This window comes from Lampetra fluviatilis, unplaced genomic scaffold, assembly GCF_964198595.1.
Source record: "Lampetra fluviatilis unplaced genomic scaffold, kcLamFluv1.1 SCAFFOLD_344, whole genome shotgun sequence".
NCBI classification, from domain to species: domain Eukaryota; kingdom Metazoa; phylum Chordata; class Hyperoartia; order Petromyzontiformes; family Petromyzontidae; genus Lampetra; species Lampetra fluviatilis.
The window spans coordinates 63,477-81,627 of record NW_027620944.1 but is presented as its reverse complement, the minus strand read 5'-3'; the positions used below and the strand labels follow the sequence as shown (position 1 = coordinate 81,627).

At 52.4% G+C, this 18,151-nt stretch overlaps 2 long non-coding RNA genes across 2 annotated transcripts; both read left to right on the top strand.

The window, feature by feature from the left end:
• Positions 1-252: 252 nt before the first annotated feature.
• LOC144954563 (uncharacterized) lies at positions 253-10,483 on the top strand. Its single transcript, XR_013641267.1, has 4 exons — positions 253-555; positions 1,006-1,087; positions 7,230-7,374; positions 10,362-10,483. It is a non-coding gene; the product is annotated as an uncharacterized LOC144954563 (long non-coding RNA).
• Positions 10,484-11,331: 848 nt separating this feature from the next.
• LOC144954564 (uncharacterized) lies at positions 11,332-17,967 on the top strand. The gene is made up of 4 exons (XR_013641268.1): positions 11,332-11,418; positions 13,113-13,248; positions 17,229-17,326; positions 17,912-17,967. It is a non-coding gene; the product is annotated as an uncharacterized LOC144954564 (long non-coding RNA).
• The last annotated feature ends 184 nt before the right edge of the window (positions 17,968-18,151 follow it).

Sequence of the window (18,151 nt, the reverse complement as noted above, 5' to 3'; positions counted from 1 at the left end):
ACACACACTGACACACACACACACACTGACACACACATAGACACACTGACACACACATAGACACACACACAGACACACACACACTGACACTGACACACACACACTGACACACACACTGACACACACACACACACTGACACAGAAACACACACCCAGTGAACTCCAATCTGCGTTTTATCCTTGACCGTTTATCTGTGAGTTTTCCTGAGGACAATGATAGTGTAATGTTTGGGTCTCTGTGTGTGTCTCTGTGTGTGTCTCTGTGTGTGTCTCTGTGTGTGTCTCTGTGTGTGTCTCTGTGTGTGTCTCTGTGTGTGTCTCTGTGCTTATAAAACACAGGTGGATGGGTGTGGAAAACGGTGAGTGAGGTGACAGAGAGAGAGAGAGAGACACACACAGAGAGACACAGAGAGAGACACACTCAGAGAGACACAGAGAGAGACACACTCAGAGAGACACAGAGAGAGACACACACACACAGCAGAGCAGTGATAGGCACCGTGAAGATGGTGATGAAGATGGTGATGGTGGTGATGGTGGTGCTGATGGTTCCAGGCAAGTACGGTGGCATAGCAACGGCGAGTGCATTAAAGAGGGAGAGAAAAGACTGGCGTGATGGTGGTGGTGATGATGGTGGTGATGGTGGTGATGATGGTGGTGATGGTGGTGATGATGGTGGTGATGGGAGTAGTGATGGTGGTGATGGTGGTGATGGTGGTGGTGGTGATGGTGGTGATGGTGATGATGGTGATGATGGTGGTGATGGTGGTGGTGATGGTGGTGATGGTGGTGATGGTGGTGATGGGGGTAGTGATGGTGGTGGTGATGGTGATGATGGTGATAGTGATGATGGTGATGGTGATGATGGTGATGGTGGTGGTGGTGATGGTGGTGGTGATGGTGGTGGTGATGGTGGTGGTGGTGGTGATGATGATGATGATACTACTGATGATGATGATACTACTACTGATGATGATGATACTGATGATGATGATGATGTTGTAGGAGTTTCGAGTGAGCATCACATCCATCATGACCACGACTGCGATTTGCTCAGACATCTTGGAGAAGACGCCTACAGAACCAAGTACGTGGGTCTTTATGGGTCTCTATGGGTTTCTTTGGGTTTCTATGGGTCTTTGTGAGTCTCTGTGTGTCTCTGTGGGTCTCTGTGAGTCTCTATGGGTGTCTGTGGGTCTCTGTGAGTCTCTGTGAGTCTCTGTGGGTCTCTGTGAGTCTCTGTGAGTCTCTGTGGGTCTCTGTGAGTCTCTGTGGGTCTCTGTGAGTCTCTGTGGGTGTCTGTGAGTCTCTGTGAGTCTCTGTGAGTCTCTGTGGGTCTCTGTGAGTCTCTGTGGGTCTCTGTGGGTCTCTGTGAGTCTCTGTGGGTCTCTGTGGGTCTCTGTGAGTCTCTGTGGGTCTCTGTGGGTCTCTGTGAGTCTCTGTGGGTCTCTGTGGGTCTCTGTGAGTCTCTGTGGGTCTCTGTGGGTCTCTGTGAGTCTCTGTGGGTCTCTGTGAGTCTCTGTGAGTCTCTGTGTGTCTCTGTTGGTCTCTGTGGGTCTCTGTGTGTCTCTGTGAGTCTCTGTGAGTCTCTGTTGGTCTCTGTGGGTCTCTGTGGGTCTCTGTGGGTCTCTGTGAGTCTCTGTGGGTCTCTGTTGGTCTCTGTGAGTCTCTGTGAGTCTCTGTTGGTCTTTGTGGGTCTCTGTGGGTCTCTGTGGGTCTCTGTGAGTCTCTGTGGGTCTCTGTTGGTCTCTGTGGGTCTCTGTGAGTCTCTGTGGGTCTCTGTGAGTCTCTGTGAGTCTCTGTGGGTCTCTGTGTGTCTCTGTGGGTCTCTGTTGGTCTCTGTGAGTCTCTGTGAGTCTCTGTGAGTCTCTGTGGGTCTCTGTGTGTCTCTGTGGGTCTCTGTTGGTCTCTGTGAGTCTCTGTGAGTCTCTGTGAGTCTCTGTGTGTCTCTATGGGTCTCTGTGGGTCTCTGTGGGTCTCTGTGGGTCTCTGTGGGTCTCTGTTGGTCTCTGTTTCTCTGTGGGTCTCTATAGGTCTCTGTGGGTCTCTGTGGGTCTCTGTGTGTCTCTGTGGGTCTCTGTTTCTCTGTGGGTCTCTATGGGTCTCTGTGGGTCTCTGTGGGTCTCTGTGGGTCTCTGTGGGTCTCTGTTTCTCTGTGGGTCTCTATGGGTCTCTGTGGGTCTCTGTGGGTCTCTGTGGGTCTCTGTGGGTCTCTGTTTCTCTGTGGGTCTCTATGGGTCTCTGTGGGTCTCTGTGGGTCTCTGTGGGTCTCTGTTTCTCTGTGGGTCTCTATGGGTCTCTGTGGGTCTCTGTGGGTCTCTGTGGGTCTCTGTTGGTCTCTGTTTCTCTGTGGGTCTCTATGGGTCTCTGTGGGTCTCTGTGGGTCTCTGTGGGTCTCTGTGGGTCTCTATGGGTCTCTGTGGGTCTCTGTGTGTCTCTGTGGGTCTCTGTGGGTCTCTGTTGGTCTCTGTGAGTCTCTGTGGGTCTCTGTGGGTCTCTGTGAGTCTCTGTGGGTCTCTGTTGGTCTCTGTGGGTCTCTGTGGGTCTCTGTTGGTCTCTGTGGGTCTCTGTGGGTCTCTGTGAGTCTCTGTGGGTCTCTGTTGGTCTCTGTGGGTCTCTGTGGGTCTCTGTGAGTCTCTGTTGGTCTCTGTGGGTCTCTGTGGGTCTCTGTGTGTCTCTGTGAGTCTCTGTGGGTCTCTGTGTGTCTCTGTGTGTCTCTGTGAGTCTCTGTGGGTCTCTGTTGGTCTCTGTGAGTCTCTGTGGGTCTCTGTGAGTCTCTGTGTGTCTCTGTTGGTCTTTGTGGGTCTCTGTGGGTCTCTGTTGGTCTCTGTGGGTCTCTGTGGGTCTCTGTGAGTCTCTGTGTGTCTCTGTTGGTCTCTGTGGGTCTCTGTGGGTCTCTGTGGGTCTCTGTTGGTCTCTGTGGGTCTCTGTGTGTCTCTGTTGGTCTCTGTGGGTCTCTGTGGGTCTCTGTGAGTCTCTGTGTGTCTCTGTTGGTCTCTGTGGGTCTCTGTGGGTCTCTGTGAGTCTCTGTTGGTCTCTGTGGGTCTCTGTGTGTCTCTGTTGGTCTCTGTGGGTCTCTGTGAGTCTCTGTGTGTCTCTGTTGGTCTCTGTGGGTCTCTGTGGGTCTCTGTGGGTCTCTGTTGGTCTCTGTGGGTCTCTGTGAGTCTCTGTGGGTCTCTGTGAGTCTCTGTGAGTCTCTGTGTGTCTCTGTGAGTCTCTGTGGGTCTCTGTGTGTCTCTGTTGGTCTCTGTGGGTCTCTGTGGGTCTCTGTGGGTCTCTGTTGGTCTCTGTGGGTCTCTGTGAGTCTCTGTGGGTCTCTGTGAGTCTCTGTGGGTCTCTGTGTGTCTCTGTGAGTCTCTGTGGGTCTCTGTGTGTCTCTGTGGGTCTCTGTGTGTCTCTGTGAGTCTCTGTGAGTCTCTGTGGGTCTCTGTGTGTCTCTGTGGGTCTCTGTGTGTCTCTGTGAGTCTCTGTGGGTCTCTGTGTGTCTCTGTGGGTCTCTGTGAGTCTCTGTGAGTCTCTGTGGGTCTCTGTGTGTCTCTGTGGGTCTCTGTTGGTCTCTGTGAGTCTCTGTGAGTCTCTGTGAGTCTCTGTGGGTCTCTGTGTGTCTCTGTGGGTCTCTGTTGGTCTCTGTGAGTCTCTGTGAGTCTCTGTGAGTCTCTGTGTGTCTCTGTGAGTCTCTGTGGGTCTCTGTGAGTCTCTGTGGGTCTCTGTGAGTCTCTGTGAGTCTCTGTGGGTCTCTGTGAGTCTCTGTGAGTCTCTGTGTGTCTCTGTGGGTCTCTGTGGGTCTCTGTGTGTCTCTGTGAGTCTCTGTGGGTCTCTGTGTGTCTCTGTGAGTCTCTGTGGGTGTCTGTGAGTCTCTGTGTGTGTCTGTGAGTCTCTGTGGGTGTCTGTGGGTCTCTGTGGGTCTCTGTGAGTCTCTGTTGGTCTCTGTGGGTCTCTGTGAGTCTCTGTGAGTCTCTGTGGGTCTCTGTGAGTCTCTGTGGGTCTCTGTGAGTCTCTGTGGGTCTCTGTTGGTCTCTGTTGGTCTCTGTGGGTCTCTGTGAGTCTCTGTGAGTCTCTGTGGGTCTCTGTGTGTCTCTGTGGGTCTGTGTGAGTCTCTGTGGGTCTCTGTGTGTCTCTGTGGGTCTGTGTGAGTCTCTGTGGGTCTCTGTGTGTCTCTGTGGGTCTGTGTGAGTCTCTGTGGGTCTCTGTGTGTGTCTGTGGGTCTGTGTGAGTCTCTGTGGGTCTCTGTGGGTCTCTGTGGGTCTCTGTGTGTCTCTGTGGGTCTGTGTGAGTCTCTGTGGGTCTCTGTGTGTCTCTGTGGGTCTGTGTGAGTCTCTGTGGGTCTCTGTGTGTCTCTGTGGGTCTGTGTGAGTCTCTGTGGGTCTCTGTGTATCTCTGTGGGTCTGTGTGAGTCTCTGTGGGTCTCTGTGTGTGTCTGTGTGTGTCTCTGAGTCTTTGTGGGTGTCTATGACTCTTTGTGGGTGTCCCTGAGTCTCTGTGAGTCTCTGTGAGTCTCTGTGGGACTCTATGAGTCTCTGTGGGTCTCTGTGTGTCTCTGAGTCTCTGTGTGTCTCTGTGTGTCTCTGTGGGTCTCTGAGTCTCTGTGTGTCTCTGTGGGTCTCTGTGAGTCTCTGTGTGTCTCTGTGGGTCTCTGTGAGTCTCTGTGTGTCTCTGAGTCTCTGTGAGTCTCTGTGGGTCTCTGTGGGTCTCTGTTGGTCTCTGTGAGTGTATGTGAGTCTATGTCGGTCTCTGTGAGTCTCTGTGTGTCTCTGTGGGTCTGTGTGAGTCTCTGTGAGTCTCTGTTGGTCTCTGTGTGTCTCTGTGGGTCTCTGTGTGTCTCTGTGGGTCTCTGTGGGTCTCTGTTGGTCTCTGTGAGTGTATGTGAGTCTCTGTGAGTCTCTGTTGGTCTCTGTGAGTCTCTGTGTGTCTCTGTGGGTCTGTGTGAGTCTCTGTGAGTCTCTGTTGGTCTCTGTGTGTCTCTGTGGGTCTCTGTGTGTCTCTGTGGGTCTCTGTGTGTCTATGTGAGTCTCTGTGGGTCTCTGTGTGTCTCTGTGAGTCTCTGTGAGTCTCTGTGGGTCTCTGTGTGTCTCTGTGGGTCTCTGTGTGTCTCTGTGGGTCTGTGTGAGTCTCTGTGGGTCTCTGTGTATCTATGTGGGTCTCTGTGTGTCTCTGTGGGTCTGTGTGAGTCTCTGTGGGTCTCTGTGGGTCTCTGTGTGTCTCTGTGGGTCTCTGTGAGTCTCTGTGGGTCTATGTGTGTCTCTGTGGGTCTCTGTGTGTCTCTGTGGGTATCTGTGAGTCTCTGTGGGTCTATGTGTGTCTCTGTGGGTCTCTGTGGGTCTCTGTGGGTCTCTGTGAGTCTCTGTTGGTCTCTGTGGGTCTCTGTGGGTATCTGTGAGTCTCTGTGAGTCTCTGTGAGTCTCTGTTTGTCTCTGTGGGTCTCTGTGGGTATCTGTGAGTCTCTGTGAGTCTCTGTGGGTGTCTGTGAGTCTCTGTGAGTGTCTGTGGGTCTCTGTGAGTCTCTGTGTGTCTCTGTGAGTCTCTGTGGGTCTCTGTGGGTCTCTGTGGGTCTCTGTCTGTTTCTGTGGGTCTATGTGTGTCTATGTGGGTCTCTGTGTGTCTCTGTGGGTCTGTGTGAGTCTCTGTGGGTCTCTGTGTGTCTCTGTGGGTGTCTATGTGTATCTGTGTCTCTGTGGGTCTGTGTGAGTCTCTGTGGGTCTCTGTCTGTTTCTGTGGGTCTGTGTGAGTCTCTGTGGGTCTCTGTGTGTCTCTGTGTGTGTCTCAGAGTCTGTGTGGGTGTCTATGACTCTCTGTGGGTGTCTGTGTGTCTCTGAGTCTCTGTGAGTCTCTGTGAGTGTCTCTCTGAGTCTCTGTGTGTCTCTGTGAGTGTCTGTCTGAGTCTCTGTGTGTCTCTGTGACTCTCTGTGGGTGTCTCTGTGGGTCTCTGTGTGTCTCTGAGTCTCTGTGAGTCTCTGTGAGTTTCTCTCTGAGTCTCTGTGTGTCTCTGTATGTCTATCTGAGTCTCTGTGTGTCTCTGTGTGTCTCTCTGAGTCTCTGTGTGTCTCTGTGTGTCTCTGTGACTCTCTGTGGGTGTCTCTGTGTGTCTCTCTGAGTCTCTGTGTGTCTCTGTGTGTCTCTCTGAGTCTGTGTGTGTCTCTGTGAGTTTCTCTCTGAGTCTCTGTTTGTCTCTGTGTGTCTCTGTGTGTCTCTCTGAGTCTCTGTGTGTCTCTGTGTGTCTCTCTGAGTGTCTGTGTGTCTCTGTGTGTCTCTCTGAGTCTCTGTGTGTCTCTGAGTCTCTGTGAGTTTCTCTCTGAGTCTCTGTGAGTCTCTGTGAGTGTCTCTCTGAGTCTCTGTGTGTCTCTGTGACTCTCTGTGGGTGTCTCTGTGGGTCTCTGTGTGTCTCTGAGTCTCTGTGAGTCTCTGTGAGTTTCTCTCGGAGTCTCTGTGTGTCTCTGTGACTCTCTGTGGGTGTCTCTGTGGGTCTCTGTGTGTCTCTGAGTCTCTGTGAGTCTCTGTGAGTGTCTCTCGGAGTCTCTGTGAGTCTCTGTGAGTGTCTCTCTGAGTCTCTGTGTGTCTCTGTGACTCTCTGTGGGTGTCTCTGTGGGTCTCTGTGTCTCTCTGAGTCTCTGTGTGTCTCTGTGAGTGTCTCTCTGAGTCTCTGTGTGTCTCTGTGACTCTCTGTGGGTGTCTCTGTGGGTCTCTGTGTGTCTCTGAGTCTCTATGTGGGTCTCTATGGATCATATCTCACCCCCCTCGCCCCTTCCCTCAACCCCCTTGGCCCCTCCCACCACCTCCCTTGGCCCCTCCCCCAACCCCCTTGGCCCCTCCCCCAACCCCATTGGCCCCTCCCCCAACCCCCTTGGCCCCTCCCCCAATCCCCTTGGCCCCTCCCACCACCTCTCTTGGCCCCTCCCCCAACCCCCTTGGCCCCTCCCCCAACCCCCTTGGCCCCTCCCTCAACCCTATTGGCCCCTCCCCCACCTTCCCTGGCCACTCCTCCAACCCCCCTTGGCCCCTCCCCCAACCCCCTTGGCCCCTCCCCCAACCCCATTGGCCCCTCCCCCAACCCCCTTGGCCCCTCCCCCAACTTCCCTTGGCCCCTCCCCCAACCCCCTTGGCCCCTCCCCCAACCCCTTTGGCCCCTCCCCCAACCCCCTTGGCCCCTCCCCCAACACCCTTGGCCCCTCCCCCAACTTCCCTTGGCCCCTCCCCCAACCCCCCTTGGCTCCTCCCCCCACCACCAAACGCAGGCTCCTGGTTGGCTACACGAGGGCGATGCCCAACGCCTCCCTGCACCACGTGGTCAGCCTCACCGACGTATCCCTGCGCGCGGCAAAGAAGTGCTGCGTTGCCGGGGCAACGGAGGCGACTGAGGGGGACTGCTTCCACGCGGAGGTGAGGAGGGGGGTGACGGGGGGGGGGGCGGGCACAGAAGTCTGCTCTGATTGGTTGATAGTGGGGGGTGAGGGGGTGGGGGCTGGCCCATAAGTCAGGACACATAGGGACTTTGCACTGATTGGTTGATAGTGGGGGGTGAGGGGGTGGGGGCTGGCCCATAAGTCAGGACACATAGGGACTCTGCACTGATTGGTTGATAGTGGGGGGTGAGGGGGTGGGGGCTGGCCCATAAGTCAGGACACATAGGGACTCTGCACTGATTGGTTGATAGTGGGGGGTGAGGGGGTGGGGGCTGGCCCATAAGTCAGGACACATAGGGACTCTGCTCTGATTGGTTGATAGTGGGGGGTGAGGGGGTGGGGGCTGGCCCATAAGTCAGGACACATAGGGACTTTGCTCTGATTGGTTGATAGTGGGGGGTGAGGGGTGGGGGCTGGCCCATAAGTCAGGACACATAGGGACTTTGCTCTGATTGGTTGATAGTGGGGGGTGAGCGGGTGGGGGCTGGCCCATAAGTCAGGACACATAGGGACTTTGCGCTGATTGGTTGATAGTGGGGGGTGAGGGGGTGGGGGCTGGCCCATAAGTCAGGACACATAGGGGCTTTGCTCTGATTGGTTGATAGTGGGGGGTGAGGGGGTGGGGGCTGGCCCATAAGTCAGGACACATAGGGACTCTGCTCTGATTGGTTGATAGTGGGGGGTGAGGGGGTGGGGGCTGGCCCATAAGTCAGGACACATAGGGACTTTGCTCTGATTGGTTGATAGTGGGGGGTGAGGGGGTGGGGGCTGGCCCATAAGTCAGGACACATAGGGACTTTGCTCTGATTGGTTGATAGTGGGGGGTGAGGGGGTGGGGGCTGGCCCATAAGTCAGGACACATAGGGACTTTGCTCTGATTGGTTGATAGTGGGGGGTGAGGGGGTGGGGGCTGGCCCATAAGTCAGGACACATAGGGACTCTGCACTGATTGGTTGATAGTGGGGGGTGAGGGGGTGGGGGCTGGCCCATAAGTCAGGACACATAGGGACTCTGCACTGATTGGTTGATAGTGGGGGGTGAGGGGGTGGGGGCTGGCCCATAAGTCAGGACACATAGGGACTTTGCTCTGATTGGTTGATAGTGGGGGGTGAGGGGGTGGGGGCTGGCCCATAAGTCAGGACACATAGGGACTTTGCACTGATTGGTTGATAGTGGGGGGTGAGGGGGTGGGGGCTGGCCCATAAGTCAGGACACATAGGGACTTTGCTCTGATTGGTTGATAGTGGGGGGTGAGGGGGTGGGGGCTGGCCCATAAGTCAGGACACATAGGGGCTTTGCTCTGATTGGTTGATAGTGGGGGGTAGGGGGTGGGGGCTGGCCCATAAGTCAGGACACATAGGGGCTTTGCTCTGATTGGTTGATAGTGGGGGGTAGGGGGTGGGGGCTGGCCCATAAGTCAGGACACATAGGGACTTTGCGTTGATTGGCTGATAGTGGGGGGTGAGGGGGTGGGGGCTGGCCCATAAGTCAGGACACATAGGGACTCTGCTCTCATTGGCTGATAGTGGGGGGTGAGGGGGTGGGGGCTGGCCCATAAGTCAGGACACATAGGGACTCTGCTCTGATTGGTTGATAGTGGGGGGTGAGGGGGTGGGGGCTGGCCCATAAGTCAGGACACATAGGGACTCTGCTCTGATTGGTTGATAGTGGAGGGTGAGGGGGTGGGGGCTGGCCCATAAGTCAGGACACATAGGGACTTTGCACTGATTGGTTGATAGTGGGGGGTGAGGGGGTGGGGGCTGGCCCATAAGTCAGGACACATAGGGACTTTGCTCTGATTGGCTGATAGTGGGGGGTGAGGGGGTGGGGGCTGGCCCATAAGTCAGGACACATAGGGACTCTGCTCTGATTGGTTGATAGTGGGGGGTGAGGGGGTGGGGGCTGGCCCATAAGTCAGGACACATAGGGACTCTGCACTGATTGGTTGATAGTGGGGGGTGAGGGGTGGGGGCTGGCCCATAAGTCTGGACACATAGGGACTCTGCTCTGATTGGTTGATAGTGGGGGGGTGAGGGGTGGGGGCTGGCCCATAAGTCAGGACACATAGGGACTCTGCTCTGATTGGTTGATAGTGGGGGGTGAGGGGTGGGGGCTGGCCCATAAGTCAGGACACATAGGGACTTTGCTCTGATTGGTTGATAGTGGGGGGTGAGGGGGTGGGGGCTGGCCCATAAGTCAGGACACATAGGGACTTTGCTCTGATTGGTTGATAGTGGGGGGTGAGGGGGTGGGGGCTGGCCCATAAGTCAGGACACATAGGGACTCTGCTCTGATTGGTTGATAGTGGGGGGTGAGGGGGTGGGGGCTGGCCCATAAGTCAGGACACATAGGGACTCTGCTCTGATTGGTTGATAGTGGGGGGTGAGGGGGTGGGGGTATGAGGGACTTTGTGGGAAGTTTATTCTCCCATCCTCCACCTCCACCACCATCATCTCTCTAATCCACCATCTCGCCCATCAACCATCACCATCCCCCACCATCTCTCCCATCCACCACCACCACCTCCACCACCATCATCTCTTTAATCCACCACCACCACCTCTCCTATCAACCACTACCTCCACTATCATCACCACCACCACCACCACCTCCACCACCATCTCTCCCATCCACCACCACCACCACCATCATCTCTCTAATCCACCACCATCACCATCACCACCATCACCTCCATCATCTCTCCCATCCTCCACCACCATCATCTCTCCCATCCACCACCACCATCATCTCTCTAATCCACCACCACCACCTCTCCTATCAACCACTACCTCCACTATCATCACCACCACCACCACCACCACCACCACCACCTCCACCACCACCTCTCCCATCCACCATCACTATCTCTCCCATAAACCACCACCACCACCACTATCTCTGCCATCAATCAACCACCACCACCACCACTCACATCCAACCCCCCATCCCTTCTCTCTCCCCAAGCTACGAGCTCTCTTCGATCAAATCTGCCTCCGAGCGATGGATCACAGTGGGTCGTCCCCCGCCGTGTTGAGCTGCTGCGCTGAGGCCGAGTTGGAGGCGAGGGACCGTTGCCTCGTCGCCCTGCGGAAGGCTCACGATGGAGACCTCGGATCGTCTGCCATGACGGAGGAGGAGGAGGAGGTGCCACCACCGCCTCCAGAGTACAAAGGAGACATCTGCAAGGCGCACGCAGAGGAGAACGCTCATCTCTACGATTGGTGAGGTGGTGGTGGTGGTGGTGGTGGTGAGGTGGTGGTGGTGGTGGTGGTGGTGGTGGTGAGGTGGTGGTGGTGGTGGTGGTTGAGAGAGATGATGATTGTGGTGGTGAGAGATGGTAGTGGTGGTGGTGGTAGTGATGATGATGGTGATGATGATGGTGAGAGATGGTGATGATGGAGGAGGAGGAGGAGGTGCCATCACCGCCTCCAGAGTACAAAGGAGACATCTGCAAGGCGCACGCAGAGGAGAACGCTCATCTCTACGATTGGTGAGGTGGTGGTGGTGGTGGAGGTGGTGGAGGTGAGGTGGTGGTGGTGAGGTGGTGGTGGTGGTGGTGGTTGAGAGAGATGATGATTGTGGTGGTGAGAGATGGTAGTGGTGGTGGTGGTAGTGATGATGATGGTGATGATGATGGTGAGAGATGGTGGTGATGACGGAGGAGGTGCCATCACCGCCTCCAGAGTACAAAGGAGACATCTGCAAGGCGCACGCAGAGGAGAACGCTCATCTCTACGATTGGTGAGGTGGTGGTGGTGGTGGTGGTGGTGGAGGTGGTGGAGGTGAGGTGGTGGTGGTGAGGTGGTGGTGGTGAGGTGGTGGTGGTGGTGGTTGAGAGAGATGATGATTGTGGTGGTGAGAGATGGTAGTGGTGGTGGTGGTAGTGATGATGATGGTGATGATGATGGTGAGAGATGGTGGTGATGATGGAGGAGGAGGAGGAGGTGCCACCACCGCCGCCAGAGTACAAAGGAGACATCTGCAAGGCGCACGCAGAGGAGAACGCTCATCTCTACGATTGGTGAGGTGGTGGTGGTGGTGGTGATGGTGGTTGAGAGAAATGGTGGTGGTGGTGATGGTGGTGGTGGTGGATGGGAGAGAGAGATGATGGTGAGAGATGGTGGTGGTGGTGGTGGTGATGATGATGGTGGTGGTGGTGGTGGATGATGATGATGATGATGGAGGTGGTGATGATGATAGTGGTGGTGGTGGTGATGGTGATGGTGGTGATGGTGGTGGTGATGATAGTGGTGGTGGTGGTGGATGGGAGAGAGAGATGATGATGATGATGATGATGGAGGTGGTGGTGAGAGATGGTGGTGGTGGTGGTGGTGGTGATGGTGGTGATGGTGATGGTGGTGATGGTGGTGATGGTGGTGATGGTGGTGGTGGTGATGGTGGGGGTGAGATGGAACCCACGACCTCCTGTAGACCAGGCGAGGTAGTGAACATCTCACAGTGTCTGAGATCGAACCCACGACCTCCTGTAGACCAGGCGAGGTAGTCAACATCTCACAGGGTCTGGGATTGAACCCACGACCTCCTGTAGACCAGGCGAGGTAGTGAACATCTCACAGTGTCTGAGATCGAACCCACGACCTCCTGTAGACCAGGCGAGGTAGTCAACATCTCTCAAGGTAATCGAACCCACGACCTCCTGTATACCAGGCGAGGTAGTCAACATCTCCCAGTGTCTGGGATCGAACCCACGACCTCCTGTAGACCAGGCGAGGTAGTCAACATCTCTCAGGGTCTGGGATTGAACCCACGACCTCCTGTAGACCAGGCGAGGTAGTCAACATCTCCCAGTTTCTTAAATGAAACTCCACGACCTCCTGTAGACCAGGCGAGGTAGTCAACATCTCCCAGTGTCTGTGATTGAACCCACGACCTCCTGTAGACCAGGCGAGGTAGTCAACATCTCTGTGTGTGTCTCAAATGAAACCTACGACCTCCTGTAGACCAGGCGAGGTAGTCAACATCTCTCAGGGTAATCGAACCCACGACCTCCTGTAGACCAGGCGAGGTAGTCAACATCTCACAGGATCTGGGATTGAACCCACGACCTCCTGTAGACCAGGGGAGGTAGTCAACATCTCCCAGGGTCAGGGATCGAACCCACGACCTCCTGTAGACCAGGCGAGGTAGTCAACATCTCACAGGGTCTGGGATCGAACCCACGACCTCCTGTAGACCAGGCGAGGTAGTCAACATCTCCCAGTGTCTGGGATTGAACCCACGACCTCCTGTGTACCAGGCGAGGTAGTCAACATCTCCCAGGGTCAGGGATTGAACCCACGACCTCATGTAGCCCAGGCGAGGTAGTCAACATCTCCCAGGGTCAGGGATTGAACCCACGACCTCATGTAGACCAGGCGAGGTAGTCAACATCTCCCAGGGTCAGGGATTGATCCCACGACCTCCTTTAGACCAGGCGAGGTAGTCAACATCTCACAGGATCAGGGATTGAACCCACGACCTCCTGTATACCAGGCGAGGTAGTCAACATCTCCCAGGGTCAGGGATCGAACCCACGACCTCCTGTAGACCAGGCGAGGTAGTCAACATCTCCCAGTGTCAGGGATTGAACCCACGACCTCCTGTGTACCAGGCGAGGTAGTCAACATCTCCCCCCACTCTCTGTGCCCCCCACCCTCCCCCCCACACCCCCCCCCACCCCCCCCCCCCCCCCACCCCCCCCCCCCACCCCTGTAGGCTCGTGTGGGAGTTCTCACATCGCTACCCACTCACCTCACTCAGCCTGCCAGTGGCGATGGCGGGAAAGTTCATCACGGGGGTGACCGCGTGCTGTTTGGTGGAGGGAGAACACGTGGCTTGCATGGCGGCCCTGGTGAGGGGGGAGGGGTGATGGTGGAGGTAGTGGTGGTGGTGATTGACTGAGTGAGTGAGTGGCTGAGTGAGTGAGTGGCTGAGTGAGTGAGTGAGTGGCTGAGTGAGTGAGTGAGTGGCTGAGTGACTGAGTGAGTGAGTGGCTGAGTGAGTGAGTGGCTGAGTGACTGAGTGAGTGAGTGGCTGAGTGAGTGAGTGAGTGGCTGAGTGAGTGAGTGAGTGGCTGAGTGACTGAGTGAGTGAGTGACTGAGTGAGTGAGTGAGTGGCTGAGTGAGTGAGTGAGTGAGTGGCTGAGTGACTGAGTGAGTGAGTGACTGAGTGAGTGAGTGAGTGGCTGAGTGAGTGAGTGAGTGACTGGCTGAGTGAGTGAGTGGCTGAGTGAGTGAGTGAGTGGCTGAGTGAGTGAGTGAGTGGCTGAGTGAGTGAGTGAGTGGCTGAGTGACTGAGTGAGTGAGTGGCTGAGTGAGTGAGTGGCTGAGTGACTGAGTGAGTGAGTGGCTGAGTGAGTGAGTGAGTGGCTGAGTGAGTGAGTGAGTGGCTGAGTGACTGAGTGAGTGAGTGACTGAGTGAGTGAGTGAGTGGCTGAGTGAGTGAGTGAGTGAGTGGCTGAGTGACTGAGTGAGTGAGTGACTGAGTGAGTGAGTGAGTGGCTGAGTGAGTGAGTGAGTGACTGGCTGAGTGAGTGAGTGGCTGAGTGAGTGAGTGAGTGGCTGAGTGAGTGAGTGAGTGGCTGAGTGACTGAGTGAGTGAGTGAGTGGCTGAGTGACTGAGTGAGTGAGTGACTGAGTGAGTGAGTGAGTGGCTGAGTGAGTGAGTGAGTGACTGAGTGAGTGAGTGACTGGCTGAGTGAGTGAGTGAGTGGCTGAGTGAGTGAGTGAGTGGCTGAGTGAGTGAGTGAGTGGCTGAGTGAGTGAGTGAGTGACTGGCTGAGTGAGTGAGTGAGTGGCTGAGTGAGTGAGTGAGTGGCTGAGTGAGTGAGTGAGTGGCTGAGTGAGTGAGTGACTGGCTGAGTGAGTGAGTGAGTGGCTGAGTGAGTGAGTGGCTGAGTGAGTGAGTGAGTGGCTGAGTGAGTGAGTGAGTGACTGGCTGAGTGAGTGAGTGAGTGGCTGAGTGAGTGAGTGACTGGCTGAGTGAGTGAGTGAGTGGCTGAGTGAGTGAGTGAGTGGCTGAGTGAGTGAGTGAGTGGCTGAGTGAGTGAGTGAGTGGCTGAGTGAGTGAGTGACTGGCTGAGTGAGTGAGTGACTGGCTGAGTGAGTGAGTGACTGGCTGAGTGAGTGAGTGGCCCTGGTGAGGTGAGGGGGGGTGAGGGGGTGGGAGGGTGGGGGGGGGGGTGAGGGGGTGGGGGAGGGGGCTGGGGGGGGAGGGTGGTGGGGGTGGGGAGGTGTGGGGGGGTGAGGTGGGGGGGGTGGTATTGATTATCTGGGAGACTTATTGATCATCTGATGGACTTATTGATCATCTGATGGACTTATTGATTATCTGATGGACTTATTGATCATCTGATGGACTTATTGATCATCTGATGGACTTATTGATTATCTGGGAGACTTATTGATGATCTGATGGACTTATTGATGATCTGATGGACTTATTGATGATCTGATGGACTTATTGATCATCTGATGGACTTATTGATGATCTGATAGACTCATTGATTATCTGATAGACTTATTGATTATCTGAGGGACTTATTGATTATCTGATGGACTTATTGATTTTCTGAGGGACTTATTGATTATCTGAGGGACTTATTGATTATCTGAAAAACTTATTGATTATCTGAGGGACTTATTGATTATCTGATGGACTTATTGATTATCTGATGGACTTATTGATCATCTGATGGACTTATTGATCATCTGATGGACTTATTGATTATCTGGGAGACTTATTGATGATCTGATGGACTTATTGATGATCTGATGGACTTATTGATGATCTGATGGACTTATTGATCATCTGATGGACTTATTGATGATCTGATAGTCTCATTGATTATCTGATAGACTTATTGATTATCTGAGGGACTTATTGATTATCTGATGGACTTATTGATTTTCTGAGGGACTTATTGATTATCTGAGGGACTTATTGATTATCTGATAAACTTATTGATGATCTGAGGGACTTATTGATTATCTGAGGGACTTATTGATTATCTGAGGGACTTATTGATTATCTGATGGACTTATTGATTATCTGATGGACTTATTGATCATCTGAGAGACTTATGAATGATCTCATAGACTTATTGATTATCTGAGAGACTTATTGATCATCTGATGGACTTATTGATGATCTGATGGACTTATTGATGATCTGAAGGACTTATTGATTATCTGATGGACTCATTGATCATCTGATAGACTTATTGATTATCTGAGGGACTTATTGATTATCTGATGGACTTATTGATTATCTGAGGGACTTATTGATTATCTGAGGGACTTATTGATGATCTGAGGGACTTATTGATTATCTGAGGGACTTATTGATTATCTGAGGGACTTATTGATCATCTGATGGACTTATTAATGATCTCATAGACTTATTGATCATCTGAGGGACTTATTGATCATCTGATGGACTTATTGATGATCTGATGGACTTATTGATGATCTGATGGACTTATTGATTATCTGAGGGACTTATTGATTATCTGATGGACTCATTGATTATCTGATAGACTTATTGATTATCTGATGGACTTATTGATTATCTGAGGGACTTATTGATTATCTGAGGGACTTATTGATTATCTGATAGACTTATTGATGATCTGAGGGACTTATTGATTATCTGATGGACTTATTGATCATATGATGGATTTATTGATGATTTGATGGACTTATTGATCATCTGAGAGACTTATTGATGATCTGATGGACGTATTGATGATCTGATGGACTTATTGATTATCTGGGAGATTTATTGATTATCTGATGGACTTATTGATTATCTGAGGGACTTATTGATCATCTGATGGACTTATTAATGATCTCATTGACTTATTGATTATCTGGAAGACATTTTGATGATCAGGAGGTGGGGGAGGTGGATACTATGACTGATGATGATGATACTACTGATGATGATGATACTACTACTGATGATGATGATGATGATACTATTGATGATGATGATACTACTGATGATGATGATGATGATACTACTACTGATGATGATGATACTACTACTGATGATGATGATGATACTATTGATGATGATGATGATGATACTACTGATGATGATGATACTGATGATGATGATACTACTGATGATGATGATACTACTACTGATGATGATGATGATACTATTGATGATGATGATACTACTGATGATGATGATGATACTGATGATGATGATGCTACTACTGATGATGATGATGATGATACTGATGATGATGATACTACTGATGATGATGATACTACTACTGATGATGATACTACTGATGATGATGATACTACTGATGATGATGATACTACTACTGATGATGATACTACTGATGATAATGATACTACTGATGATGATGATACTACTACTGATGATGATATTACTACTGATGATGATGATACTACTGATGATGATGATACTACTGATGATGATGATGATACTACTACTGATGATGATGATGATGATACTACTGATGATGATGATGATACTACTGCTGATGATGATGATACTACTGATGATGATGATGATACTACTACTGATGATGATGATACTACTGATGATGATGATGATACTACTACTGATGATGATGATGATACTACTGCTGATGATGATGATACTACTGATGATGATGATACTACTACTGATGATGATGATGATACTACTACTGATGATGATGATGATACTACTACTGATGATGATGATGATACTACTACTGATGATGATGATACTACTACTGATGATGATGATGATACTACTACTGATGATGATGATGATACTACTACTGATGATGATGATGATGATTTCAGGTTGAAGAATTTAAGACCAAAGTGACTCACAAGATTTACAAAGCGAAGCAGAAATGCCAACTCCTCAAGTCGATGGAACAACATGACTCTCAAGACAGGTAACATGACTCAGTCACTCAGTCAGTCAGTCACTCACTCAGTCAGTCAGTTAGTTAGTCAGTCAGTCACTCACTCAGTCAGTCAGTCACTCAGTCAATCAGTCACTCACTCAGTCACTCACTCACTCACTCAGTCAGTCACTCACTCAGTCAGTCACTCACTCAGTCACTCACTCAGTCAGTCAGTCACTCACTCAGTCACTCATTCACTCAGCCACTCAGTCACTCACTCACCCACTCAGTCACTCAGTCACTCAGCCACTCAGTCACTCACTCAGTCACTCAGTCACTCAGTCACTCACTCACTCAGTCACTCAGCCACTCAGTCACTCAGTCACTCAGTCACTCACTCAGTCACTCAGCCACTCACTCAGCCACTCACCACCACCACCACCACTCTCTGTCTCTCTCTGTGTGTGTCAGGATCCTGGTTCTGGTCACCCAGCGGTCACCGTTTCTCTCCGTGGATGAGGCTACGCGGATCGCCACTCACTCAGTCACTCACTCAGTCACTCACTCAGTCACTCAGCCACTCACTCAGCCACTCACCACCACCACCACCATCTCTCTGTGTCTGTGTGTCAGGATCCTGGTTCTGGTCACCCAGAGGTCTCCGTCACTCTCCGTCGAGGAGGCTACGCGGATCGCCACTCACTCACCCACTCAGTCACTCAGTCAGTCACTCAGTCAGTCACTCAGTCACTCAGCCACTCACTCAGTCACTCACCACCACCATCTCTCTCTCTGTGTGTGTCAGGATCCTGGTTCTGGTCACCCAGAGGTCTCCGTCACTCTCCGTGGATGAGGCTACGCGGATCGCCACTC